A 13,539-nucleotide genomic window follows, 5' to 3' on the forward strand; every position below is an offset into this window, starting at 1 on the left:
AGAGAAGCAGGCTCCATGCAGGGAACCTGATGTGGGACTCGATCCCAGGACTTCAGGATCACGCCCTGCACTGAACGATGGTGCTTAACCACTGAGCCACCCAGGTGTCCCTCCCTTTCATGTTCTTAACCACAGGATGATTTTTTTAACTACAAGACTGAAAGTCCCTGACTCTTCCACCCTAGAGAATTCAGGACCAAGGACAGCGACCAGATAGGGCATTTTGTGAAAGGGCTCTTCTTCCTACAAGTGGGCTCTGATCCCAGGGCCATCATCCCTGACCCTCCATGGAGAGGATCACTCAGGTCCTGCTTCTGCGCTCAGATCAGGACTGACTTTCAGTGCCCTGAAGTGCAGAGCTCATTGACTCACAGTATCCCTCCCCCAGTCTCTCTGAGAAGGACCAGGAGTAGCTGGGATGGTTTGTGCCTTCAGCTTTGCATTCCAAGGTACTGCAAAGAGAGTTTAAAGATGGCTGTCACAGACCACAGAGAAAATAGTGTCCTCCTGGATGCTCCTACAAGCCCCGGAAAAAGCCATTCCATCCAATAAAAACATGAGACACACACACACACTTATACAAAGTACACACAAAGTGTCTGAACAATCTCCAATCAGTGAAGCTGCTCACCTCAATAAAAGGGGGGGAAATCCCACAATCATCAGGTTTCCATCCCTGGAGAATCCAGGGCTGAATTGCTGGAAGCAGGGGAGCTTCTCCATTGCACATTCTGTGAGAGGAACCTACAGGGACCGGAGGAGCAGACAGAGCATCAGGGCAGTTCCTTCCCTTCCCAGACTCTGGGCTCTGCAGCTAGAAAAGCAGGAGAGACTGAGAGTAGCTCCAGCTGCTTCCAAGGGAAGACACTTCAAAGGTGATGGTCTCACTGGGCTGGTTCCGCAGCTCTGCAATGTTGAACACAACCAAGGAAACAGGGACTTACATCAGGCCCATGGGACTAGGGCAGTGGTCAAGGGACAGAGGGTGATTATGAGGCTTTGCTTGTGCTTAGAGAACACTTCCAGGGCACTTGCTCACAGTATTTGCTTTTGAGCCCAGCTCCCTCTCCCACCCACCATTTTAGCGTTTCTGCCTGATATAGGCAGAGTCACTCTTGGCCCTGTGATCAATCCTGCTAGGGCACTGCACCTGCATCCCCAATACATGCAGTTTCTGGGAATCTCCTTTCTCTAGCCTTTCTGCCCTCATTGGTGACCCTGGACACTGGTAGGATGCTCTATGTTCCCTCTGCTCCCCACCCCACCCAAAGGTGGAATTCCCTGACACTTGTTGTCTTCAGCTTCAATGACTTGAGAGGTTACAAGAAATACCTGTGTGGGGTGACAAAGTAAAAAAGATTTTAGGATGGCCGAGTCTGTCCCAATGGGCCCCCAGAACATGATGGACCAAAGTCCTGCCCTTGGAGGCTAAACCTATACAAGGACCCTTCCTCTTCCAAGACTAGGCACCACACAGAAACACAAATCTAGGCAGCCTCCAACCTGATGTGACCATCGTGACAGAGTCCTTTCTGAAGATTTTTCTCCTAAGAGACCCAGCTGAGTTAGCAAAAGAAAACGCAAGTTGTTTTTCCCAGCTCCATGTGTCTCTCAGATTAGCATTCTCTTTTCTTCCATCATCTGTACAGTTCCCCTAGGTGATCCTGAAGTCCCATCATTAGCCTCAGCCCTTCTGGACCACCGTGAGAAGTCTGTCATCCATTTCTGCCTAACCACAGCTCTGCAACTTGGGAGAAATTCAAGAGGACACGCCAGAAACAATGAGCCTGTTCTTACAGCAATCTGAGGTACACAAAACATCCAAAATGTTTGTCTCATTCTACCAATGGCCTTTGAAAACAGAAAATGTGCAGTCATGTTAAGCATTTTAATATTTATCAGACAAGAGTTCAGTGGAAGGTATGAGAAAAGAGTTCATGAAATGTTTTCCTGATATCAAGCACTATACTTTAGGTTTTGTGACTGCCTGGGTCTCCCCACCCCCATATGCAGCCATGCAGGAATCTCAGTCCTTTGTTTAGCATGTAGGCTCATTTTTTGGGAATTTGGGGCCAGTCTTCCAGATGTTTCACAGCAGCCATATCCTAGGGAACTCTGTGAGGATGAGCTCCCTCCCACTTGTCTTCCACTACTTGCTTTTTCCAATCTTTTTAAAAATAATAATACATTTGGGTTTTATAAATTTGTTCATTAAATAATTCTAATATTTTTTAGAAATGATAAAGTAGAATATAGCTAAATGGTAGAATTAACATCAATGCTAATACAAAACACAGATACCAATTTATAAGAAAAATCTGAAATGTTAACATCATACTTAGGAGGAAAGCATTGAGTCTTTCACCATTAAGAACAGGAACAACAACAAAAAGGATATACCCTCACTGCTTCTCATTAACGTTCTACTTAAGTTTCTGGCCAGCAAAAGAAGGAGGGGGGCAAAGAGAAGGAGGGATAGCATGAGGAGAGAGAGAAAGAAAGAGAAAACAAAAAACACAAGGCATTCAGGTTAGAATGAAGAAAAACCATCTCTATTTGCAGACAGCATAATCTTGTATATAGTAAATCAAAGGAATTTACTAAAAGACCATGGGAACAGATGGTTTCAGCAAGATTGGAAAAATACAAGAGTGTGACAGATCACTGAAACAGTATTGAGAGTCTCCAAATAGACTCTTACAGTTATGGTCAGTTAATTTTGGTGCCATAATTCAACAGGGAAAAGAATAGTCTTTTCAACAAATGGTTCTAAAATAATCAGATAGCCACATGCAAAAGAACACAGCTGAACCCCTACCTCATACCACTGGTGAAAATGAACTCAAAATAGGTCGTAGACTAGGGCCACCTGGCTAGTTCAGTTGGAAGAGTATGGAACTCTGGATCTTGGGGTTGTGAGTTCAAGCCCCACATTGGGAGTAGATATTACTTAAATAAATAAACTTAAAAAAAACAGGTCACTGATTTAAATGTGAAAGCTAAAGCTCTAAACTTCTTACAAGGAAACCTAGGAGTGAATCTTTGTATCTCTGGGTTAATGGTTAATGATTTCTTAGGCATGGCACCAATCAAGTAAAAAGAGAAATGGGGGAGGCAGAGAATGGATAAACAAAGTCTGATATATCCATATAATAGAATATTATTTAGTAATAAAAAGTGAATATATTCCATAACACAGGAAATCTTTGAAAATGTTACACTAAGTAAAAGACCATGTGTTAGAATTTGGGAGATGGTGAAATAGGAGGACCCTAAGTGTACCTCATCCCATAGATACAAGTAGGTAACATTATATTAGTGTAAATAACCCAGAAAATGACCCCAAAACTGGAAGAACAAATTCCACTACTAAAGGCAGGAAAGAGGCCACACTGAAAAAGGTAGGAAGAGCAAAGATGCAGTCTGGGAGCTAAATGGACGGTGGCTATTTCAGGTGCAGAGGGAGCCAGTGGCCCAGAGAAAGGCAGCAAACAGACTTACAGGGGAATGCACAAACAAGGAAGACGAATCTCCACAGTATTTGCTTGGAAAGTGAGTTCTTAAAACCAGCAGGACTTAAATACTGGAATTTTAGAAACCAGCAGGCTCAGCTCTGGGATAGCCCTGACCTTTAAGGAGACAGTACAACACACAGCCCCTGGAAATATAGCTTAGAAATAGCAGTTTGAAAAATGCTAGGGGCAGACAGGAGGGAGAGTGATTTGCTCAATTCAGAGTGCAGCCTGGAGAGACAGGGATGCATGGGAAGACCTCTCTAGGAACAAAACAGCTGGCAGGCACCATTTCTCTCCCCCGTTCCCCTTCCCCTCCAGCCACCCACAGAAACCAGGCAGGTGCCAGACACTTGCTACCTAACTGGTTTGCACCAAGCCCTGCACCCCTGATTCAGTGGATCCGCCCTTTTCAGTCACAACTACCTCAGTCCTGGCACTGCAAGCCCCTCCTCCAGAACTGGGCACAAGCCCTGCCAACACACCACCTTTTGCAGGACCTCAGTTCTGGCAGGGGCAGAGGCAGGTCTCATTTTATAAGCAGACCACCTCAAACCTTGCTGCACAAATAGGCAAAGAGAGCCTCTGCATACAACTGGACTGAACAAAAAAGAGGCCAGAACTCAAAAGGAGACCACATAAAACCTAAATAGGAGACATATAGGAGATATTCTCTAAAGCACCAGGCCCTGGGGAACAGCACACTACACTGCAGGGCACTATAGGACCTTTTCACAAAGCTATTATCATTAAGAACAAGAGAAGTAGCTGACTTTCCTAACAGAGAAACAGACACAAAGTCAGACAAAATGAAGGGACAGAGAAACACCTCCCAATTGAAACAACAGGACCAAACCCCAGCAAGAGACCAAAGTGAAACATATGTAAGTAATATGCCTGATAGAGAATTTAAAGTAATGATCATAAACATACTCACTGGACTTGAAAAAAGAGTGGATGACATCAGTGAGACCCTTAGAAAGAGACTGAAAAACCAATCTGAGATAACACAATAAATGAAATTTTAAAATACACTGGATGGAATAAATAGCAGGCTAGAAGAAGCAGAGAAATGAATTAGTGATTGGAAGGCAGAGTAATGGAAAGTAATCAAGCTGAGCAAATAAGAAAAATAATTATGCAAATTGAGAATAGTCTTACAGAACTTACTCCATTAAACATAATAATATTCACATTAGAGGAATCCCTGAAAAAAGAAAAGGGGGCAGAAAATTTGAAGCAACAGTAGCTAAAGGCTTTCCAAATCTGGGGAAGGAAAGAGATAACTGGATCCAGGAGGCAAAGAGATCCACTGTCCCCCACTCCAGTAACTCAACCCAAGGAAGCCTACACCAAGACACACAGTAATTAAAATGGCAAAAGGTAGTGATAAAGAATTTTAAAAGCAGAAAAAGACAGTTACATACAAGATAAACCGCCATAAGGCTATCACTGGATTTTTCAGCAGAACTGTGGAAAGCCAGTAGGGAGTGGCATGATATTTTCAGAGTTTTGAAAGGAAAAAATCTGCAGCCAAGAGAGCTCTGATAGCTTTGCTGGATATTCAGAATAGGAGGAGAGCTACAGAATTTCTCAAATAAAAGTTAAAGGAATTCATGATCACTAAATCAGCCCTACAAGAAACATTAAAGGGGACAATTGAGTGGAAAGGAAAGACCATAAATGAGAGTATGAAAAGTAAGTACATAAATAAAACCCCAAACCAAACAAACCAACCCCACAAAAGCAGAATAAATATTCCTACAAAAATCGGTCAAGGGATTCATAAAATAAAGTTGTAAAATATGACACCATATATCTAGAATGTAAGGGAGAGAGAATGGATTTAAAGTTAAATGACCATCAACTTAATATAGACTGCTATAAGAAGAAGATGTTACATACAAACTTAATGGTAACCATAAATCAAAAACCAGTAACATATACTTGGATCCTTTTCTCTTTATTCTTTGCATATCACTAAAGAAAGCCAATAAACTCTGAAGGAGAGTAAGAGAAGAAAGAATCAGAGAAAACCTATAGAAGCAACCACAAAACAAGTAACAAATGGTAATAAATACATAGCTCTCATACATATTTATTGAATGTAAATGCCCTCAACACTCAAAAGACATAGGGTGATGGAATGCCTTAAAAACATTGTTGCCTACAAGAGATTCATGTCAGACCTAAAGACACCTGCAGGTTGAAAGTGAGGAGATGGAGAAATATTTATCATGCAAATGGATGTCAAAAGAAACCCAGGGTTGGGGGCACCTGGGTTGCTCAGTGGTTGAGCATTTATCTGCCTTTGGCTCAGGTTGTGATCCCAGGGTCCTGGAGTTCTGCATCAGGCTCATACAGGGAGCCTGTTTCTCCCTCTACCTATGTCTCTGACTCTTCCTCTGTGTCCTTCATGAATAAATAAATAAAATATCTTTTTAAAAAAATGCAGGTAAGCAATACCAATGCCAGATAAAATACTTTTTTTAAAAAAGACTAGCAAGAGACAAAGAAGTTTATATAATAGTAAAGGGAACAATCCAACAAGAAGATATAACATTTGTAAATACATATGCACCCAACATGGGAGCACCCAAATACATAATAACAAATACAAAGAACCTAATCGATAGTAACACAATAATAAATAGTAGGAGACTTAACACTTTATTTACATCAATGAACAGATCATCTAAACACAAAATCAACAGAAACACTGGCTTTGAATGACACACTGGAACAGATGGATTTAACAGAAATAAAGCAGTCAGAGAAAGACAAATATATAATCTCACGCATATGTGAAATTCAAGAAACAAAGCAAATGAGCAAATGAGAGAGAGAGAGAGAGAGAGAGAGAGACAAACCAACAAACTCCTAACTCTAGAGAACAAACCAATGGTTACCAGAGGGGAGGTGGGTGGGATATGAGTGAAATAAGGGATGGGGATTAAAGAATATACTTAGCATGATGAATAAAATAAAATGATAGAAATTAAACAAAACAAAAAAACCCACCAAGAATTGTGAGGACACACTGAGTGTTTGGGCTGGGGAAGGCTACTCTTGGCAGACCTAAATAGCTCTCCAGAGATCTTGAGACACTTGCTCCTGTGCTGGCCAGGCCCTTCCTAGCGGGCAGAAGTGTTAAACTACACAGCAGTCTCAGGAGGAGAAGGGTACCTGTTCCTACAGTGGTAAGGCTCTTCCTCATGGGCAGTGGTGCAAGCCACGTAAGGGTTCCTGGAGCACTAACCTTCAGAGCAGCCCACCTCACCTGTCAATGCTCATGCCATCATCTGCTAGCTATGTTACCCAGCATCAAGGGACCCAAGCTGGCAGCTGATACCCAGCTTTGACTTGGAAGGACTGACTTCACAGAACCAACTTTTAGAAAGGTATACCTCAACTAAATTTGGACTTTATTCCTTTAATCTACCCTTTGCCTGGACAACAGTATACTAGATTATTTCTTTAATTATTAGGCTGATTAAGAGACATTTTCCTATGTCCTATTGGCTTGTGAGATGTTACTATTATAAATTATAATTCCGCCAATTAACCTGTGTTAAATTATTGGCAAAGACAAAAAGACCATGTATTACATAATTTCATTTATATGAAATGCCAGTAGACAAATGTATAGAAGCAGGAAATAGACTAGTGACTACCTAGGGCTGGTGGGTGGTGGTGGTGAGTAGGATGAGAGTTTCTGTTAATTGGTATAGGGTTTCTTTCAGGGGTGTTGAAAATATTTTTAAAGTGGATTGTGGTCATAGTCAACTCTGAATATATGAAACCACTGAATTTTGCACTTTAAATTAGTTTATTATATGGTATATGAATTATATTTTAAAGTTTTCGAGAGTGAGAAAGTGTTAACAAGTGGCAGGAAAAGGCATTGATTATAGTAAGTGTTTAATAATTTTCTTTTTTCTAGGTTTACTGAGGTATAATTGACAAATTTTTAAAAAGCTGTATATTTGGGGTGTTGAACATGATGATTTAATATATGTACACACTATGGAAGGATTACTACAATCAAGTTAAATAACACACCCATTACTCACATAATTACCGTGTGTGTGTGTGTGTGTGTGTGTGTGTGTGTGGTGAGAGCCCTTAGGATCTACTTTCTTAAAAAGTTCCAAGTATACAATACAGTATTAAGTTCATCCTGCTAAATATTAGATACCCAGAACTTCATCTCATGTACCATGTTTACATAAATGTACATGAATTCAAATCCAACTATAATTAATTAACCATTCTCTTGAAACTTTCCATTTTTAGTGAATTACATTAAGTCTTCATGGGGCCTTTGGGAGGTGATGAAGTCACAAGGGGGAAGTTCTCATGAATGGGAGTAGTGCTTTATAAAAGAGCACCCAGAGAGGTCATGTGAAGACAGTGAGAAAACAGTCATCTGTGAGGAGGTAGGCCTTCACAGATCAAAATACTCTGGTTCCATGATCTAGGACTTCCCAGCCTTCAAAACTGTGAGAAATAAATGTTTGTAAGCAAACAAGAAAAAAAAAAGTCTTCAATGAACACACAAATTGATTTTTTTTTTTTTTTTGGTGGTTGTTATTTGACTTGCATTCTGCCTTTTATGATAGATTCAAAGGAAGTATAATTATTCCATGAAAGAATATGAATATTTGACTATTGGTACATATTGACAAGTGACATTTCAAAAAGATTATATTAATTAACATCACCAATACAGGCAGGAATAGTTTCGCAGCACCACTGTGTATATTGCATATTGTCATTAAAGTCTATTTTGCAAAAAATTAAAATATACTACAAAAAATGACAATAGTATCTCATGGATTCCCTTGAAACTCTTTTGATTATTAGTGAACTTCAACACTTCCCTGCATGTTTTTTATCATGAATTATTTTTCATTGTGTAGGGCAATCCCATGCATGAAAAGACATTTAGTATTTCTGGCTACTAGGCAAGAGAAAACAATACCATCTCTGTGTTGGTCAATGTGACAACCAAACATCCTCTACATATTTTCACACATACTTTTATGAGATACCAACCACTGCTTGCTGATCCAGTTTAAGACCTAGGCCTATTTTTGGTCCAAGTATCTATCCCAAGCCTTCTTTTTCTTGTCTTTTACTGTGGCTCTGGGTATGGCCTTCATGTGAAAGAGGAGGCCTCTTGCCAACAAAGAATTAATAACGCACTTCCATGAAAAGGTGTTGTCCTTGTAACCTCCCTGACAGGTTTCTCCTCTGATACTCAGATTTTATCCTTGGTCTAGGAGCAGGGCAAGATGGCAGAGGAGTAGACGTCCTCAATTCACTTGGCCCCACCAACTTACCTAGATAACTTTCAAACCATCCTGAAAACCTATGAATTCAACCTGAGATTTTATCCTTGGTCTTTACCTATGTTAGAACTCCTCCTGTCACAAAAATAAGCACACATATCAACGGAACAGAATAGAAAACCCAGAAATAAACCCACAATTATATGATCAATTCATCTTTGACAAAGGAGGAAAGAATATTCAATGGGAAAAAGACATTCTCTCCAATAAATCGTATTGGGAAAACTGGACAGCTACATGCAAAAGGATGAAACTGGACCACTTTCTTACACCATACACAAAAATAAACTCAACATGGATTAAAGCTCTAACTGTGAGATCTGAAACCATAAAAATCCTTGAAGAGAGCACGGGCAGTAATTTCTCTGATGTTGGTGGTAGCAACACTTTTCTAGATAGGCCTCCAGAGGCAAGGGAAACAAAACCAAAAATAAACTATTAGGACTCCATCAAAATAAAAAGCTTCTGCACAGTGAAGGAAACAGCAAAACTAAAAGGCAATCTATGGAATGGGAGAAGATATTTATAAGTGATGTATCAGATAAAGTGTTCACTATCTAAAATACATAAAGAACTTACACAATGCAATACCAAAAAAATAATTCAAAAGTGGGCAAAAGAATAGACATTTCTCCAAAGAAGACATATAGATGGCCAACAGGCACATGAACTCATCATCACTTCCCATCAGGGAAATGCAAATCAAAACTAAAATGAGGTATTACCTTACACCTATAAGAATGGCTAAAATCAGTGACACAAGAAACTAAATATTGCCTAGGATGTTCAGAAAAAGCAACCCTTTTCCATTGATGATGGGAATGCAAATTTGTGCAAGCATTATGGAAACAGTATGGAGTTCCTCAAAAACTTAAAAGTAGAATTACCCTGTAATCCAGTAATTGTACTACTACTATATGCCCCCAAAACTACAGAAACACTAATTCAAAGGGCTATATGCACTATGTTTATTGCAGCCTAATTTACAATAGCCAAATAATAAAAGCAGCCCAAGTATCCATTGATAGATGAATGGATAAGGAAGATGTGGTGTGTATATATATAGTAGAATATTATTCAATATTCTACATAATATTCTATATAACATAGAATGCAATTCTATTTAATATTAAAATGAAATCTTGCCATTTGTAACAACATGGATGAAGCTATAGAGTATAATGCTAAGCAAAATAACTAGTCAGAAAAAGACAAATATTGTAAGATCTCACTCTTATATGGAATTTAGGACACAAAACAAATGAGCAAAGAAAAATAAAAAGAGGGAGAGACAAAGAGAAAAACCAAGGAAACAGACTCTTAACTCTAGAGAACTGAAGGTTACTGAAGGGGAGGGGATTAGAGGGATGGATGAAATAGGTGACGGGAATTAAGAGTACACTTAGCACTTAGTAATGTACAGAATTGTTGAATCACTATCTTGTACACCTGTATGTTAAACTAACACTGTATGTTAACTCTACTGAAATTAAAGTTGAAAACAATAAAAAATGAAAAGTTTCAAAAAAGGAACTTTTTTACTTAGAGGAAGCTTTGAGCCCCCCAGCAATGACCAGGCTCACCCAGAACCTGTTTCTCACTGCTGGCCAGAACATGGTATCAGAAAAAGGGATTCTAGGGGAGAAGTCAGGGAAGAATAGGCTGTGAGACAGGTGACAACCCACACTTCTGCCATTAGGCAAAGAATTGCTTACACCACTCTGATCTCCAATATGAATGTAATTCTGCTACTTCCAAACCCCATTAGAGTCTTAATTACAGTCTTTCAACATTGTACAAACCACTGTGATAATAGGCAGTAAAATTCCTTTGTTGGCTTATGCTAACATTACCCGCTGAGTAGGGAGCTCAATGCAGGGCTTGATCCCAGGACCTTGGGATCATGACCTGTGCTGAAGGCAGATGCTTAACAGGCTGAGCCACCCAGGTGCCCCTCTTGGGGACCTCAGCTACACCCTTCTCCCCCCAACCCTATCGCTGCTTACCTACACTAGCTGTATTTAGGACTCTTACATTCTTCGGGAATAGGAAAGACAGACGTGAGATTTATGTGCAGATGGATGGTTGGTTGGCTGACAGGCCCGATTACGAATGAAATAAAACATCCACAGCTCCACCAAGAATGTAGAAATAAGAAAACAAACCTACTTCCTATTCAGTAAGATTAAGATCATGTCCTCTCTTTGGAGACACTACCTCCTATAAAATTTTGTCATAATAGTGAAAAAGGTTGATAATGACCATATATATTAAATCAACAAAAACAGATTCATGAAAAGACCCAGAATGTGCGATAAAACAGAATTGATTAGGGACAGCTTGCATTTCCGAGCTAACTGTATTTTACAGTGGCCAACAAAAAACAAGACTTGACAACATAAGATATGAACATCTATAGTTCTAACCTTTACAGTTACATGCAACTTTACTAACCTCCATTATGTCACAAATCAGACTGGAGTCAATCAGGTTGCCAATTACAAGGCAATTTAGAGAATTTATTTTTAAATGAGATGGTTGAAAACCTTATTGCCCCCACTATCTCTCTTGGGGCTCCCCTGACAGCTCTGTCCTACAAGGAGGGGGCTTTAGCCCTGGTGGATACCTTAATAGCTGAAGGGAAGATACAATCTGGAGCCCCATATGGGGGGCCCTCAGCTGACTGCCTTAGAGCAGGAGGAGCCTCTACAGCACCCATCCCCCTCAGCACCTGGAGCCTGAGGTCACTAAGCCTGGTCTACCAGGGTTGGAGCAGAGGAGAAGCCTATCCTGCCCAGTCTGCAGGAGGTAGAGATCTAGGACTGAGAGAGAAAGGTGTGGTACCAGGGCTCCACCAGGAGTGGATAGCTGTGGGGAATCCGGCAACCTAGCTACTCCCTGCCTGTTTGGATCTTTATCACACTGTCTCAAGGTCCATAGAATTCTGGGGAGAGGGATGAGGTAAGGCTACAACCTGTATGCTGATCCTTACCATGCCCCACTGGGTACTAGACAGCAAAGAACAGCCAGTGGTGTTCAGTGCACCCTCAGGAGAGGTGGCCTGTTGGTGGTGATGAACACTGAGGATGCCAAGCAGTATCCTCCAAGAAGGACAGCCTGTTACAGGTGAGGAGGAAAGGCAATCAAAACTGAGGAAGGTGCCTGAGTCCCTTTCATGTGCCCTGCTCCACCTAGGCAAGTGATAGAGTAGACATACCTTAGGTGGCCTTCAGTTCCTCCCTCCCATCTGCTCCTGCACCTCAGGTCCAGAAGCAAGGAAGGGTTCCTGAGATCTGAGCACAGGAAGTAGACCCCCTACCCAAAGCCAGCTGCCTCTCTAAATAGGAGGCCACGTCCCCCATCTGGAGACTAGGAGGGCCAGTCCCAGAACAGGACAGACAGGGTGTGAGGGCACTGCCTTCCTCCCGCTGCTGCACCAGACACCCCAGGCCCAATCTTCTAAGGATTCTTTTTCTTTCAAGGCATCACTCTCTACTTCCCACTGTAGCCCCAAACATCCTGCACTCAAGGACACATAGCCAACAAGGAAGCAGCAGCCAGGGAGAGGCCAAAACAGACCCCCTGCTTGGGATGGGTGAGTTCAGGTTTTGCAGAGGCAGCGGAGATTGCGGGTGCCTGGGGCACCACCCAGGAGGGCAGGCAGAGGAGGTGCTGCTGTGTGGAGCTTCCCTGGAGAGTCTGCTGCTGACAGCCCCTGTCCCCTTCCCTGGGCTGCAACAAGTGGGGGAGCACCTAGCTCAGCCAGGTAGTTGTCCTGGGAAGCAGGGGCCATTAGACCCTCAGGGTCCCTGCTGCAGGAGAAGAGCCAATATACCCAAATGTTTTGGGTCCAGAGGGGCTGGGTTCCAAGGGCTTCTGTGGGTGCCTGTCTTGAATTGTTGCTGCCATGACCCCCACATTCCTTCCTCTCCTTCCCCCTTCCACACACACTGGTGGCAGTGCCTGCAGGTGCACTCAGAGTGGGAAGAGGGTCCCAGGAGTATGGGGTGGGGGAGTCCCCTTTCAGTGCCTTCTTTTTTTTCTCTGTCAGAAGGTGGGCTCACATGGCCCTTCCTATCTTGGTATGTCCCAGTGTCTGGGAGGTTTTCTTGGATTCAAGAGGAATCTCCCACATCTGACACTCATCTTGGCAGTAAGGTAGGTGTCCAACAAATATTTGCACAGAATTTGTTCTAGCTGCCATATTTGAGAAGTTTAACAAAAAAGTAGAAGTGTTTATAACTGTGGAGGGGGAGGTGGTAGTGGGAGTCATGGCGACTGAGCAGATGGCTCTTCCTCATTGCTGCTACAGTGGTGGCCTGATCAGGGGTCAGTTCTGTCTTTGGGAGATGGACAAGAGAACCTCACTTGACCTTGGGTTTCTGTCCCTGTGACTGAAGAACCTATACAACAGAGAGGCAGCTGTCTACACCCATGTGCCCCCTCTCCTTCACCTTCTTCACCTGGCCAAGATTAGGCCCTAGGCCTGAGTTCTTGAGGGGTCCCTGTCCCTGCTCTCCTTACCATGGGGGCACATGGGCCCATCTCACCCTAGAAAATGCCAGAATCTCCCAGATGTGTTCTGGCTACTAGTTGGGATATTCTACACCAGCTTGCCAGGTGCCATTTGCAGGTACAAAGACACCAGGGCACAGATAAACTCAGGAATCCTG

At 42.0% G+C, this 13,539-nt stretch overlaps 1 protein-coding gene across 8 annotated transcripts in view; it reads right to left on the reverse strand.

Moving 5' to 3' along the window:
* Positions 1–13,539, reverse strand: part of PROP1 (PROP paired-like homeobox 1) — a 109,259-nt gene that overhangs the window by 44,756 nt on the left and 50,964 nt on the right. For 6 of the 8 annotated variants that reach the window (XR_011995612.1, XR_011995617.1, XR_011995616.1 and 3 more), the window contains exon 4: positions 632–744. The exons of 1 other annotated variant lie outside the window; for it this stretch is intronic. The gene's annotated coding sequence lies outside the window, so the exon portion shown is untranslated. Of the gene's footprint in view, positions 1–631; positions 907–13,539 lie in introns of all 8 variants that reach the window. One more of the 8 variants, XR_011995609.1, reaches the window with a different exon arrangement.

Source organism: Vulpes vulpes, chromosome 12 (genome assembly GCF_048418805.1).
Source record: "Vulpes vulpes isolate BD-2025 chromosome 12, VulVul3, whole genome shotgun sequence".
Taxonomy (NCBI): Eukaryota; Metazoa; Chordata; class Mammalia; order Carnivora; family Canidae; genus Vulpes; species Vulpes vulpes.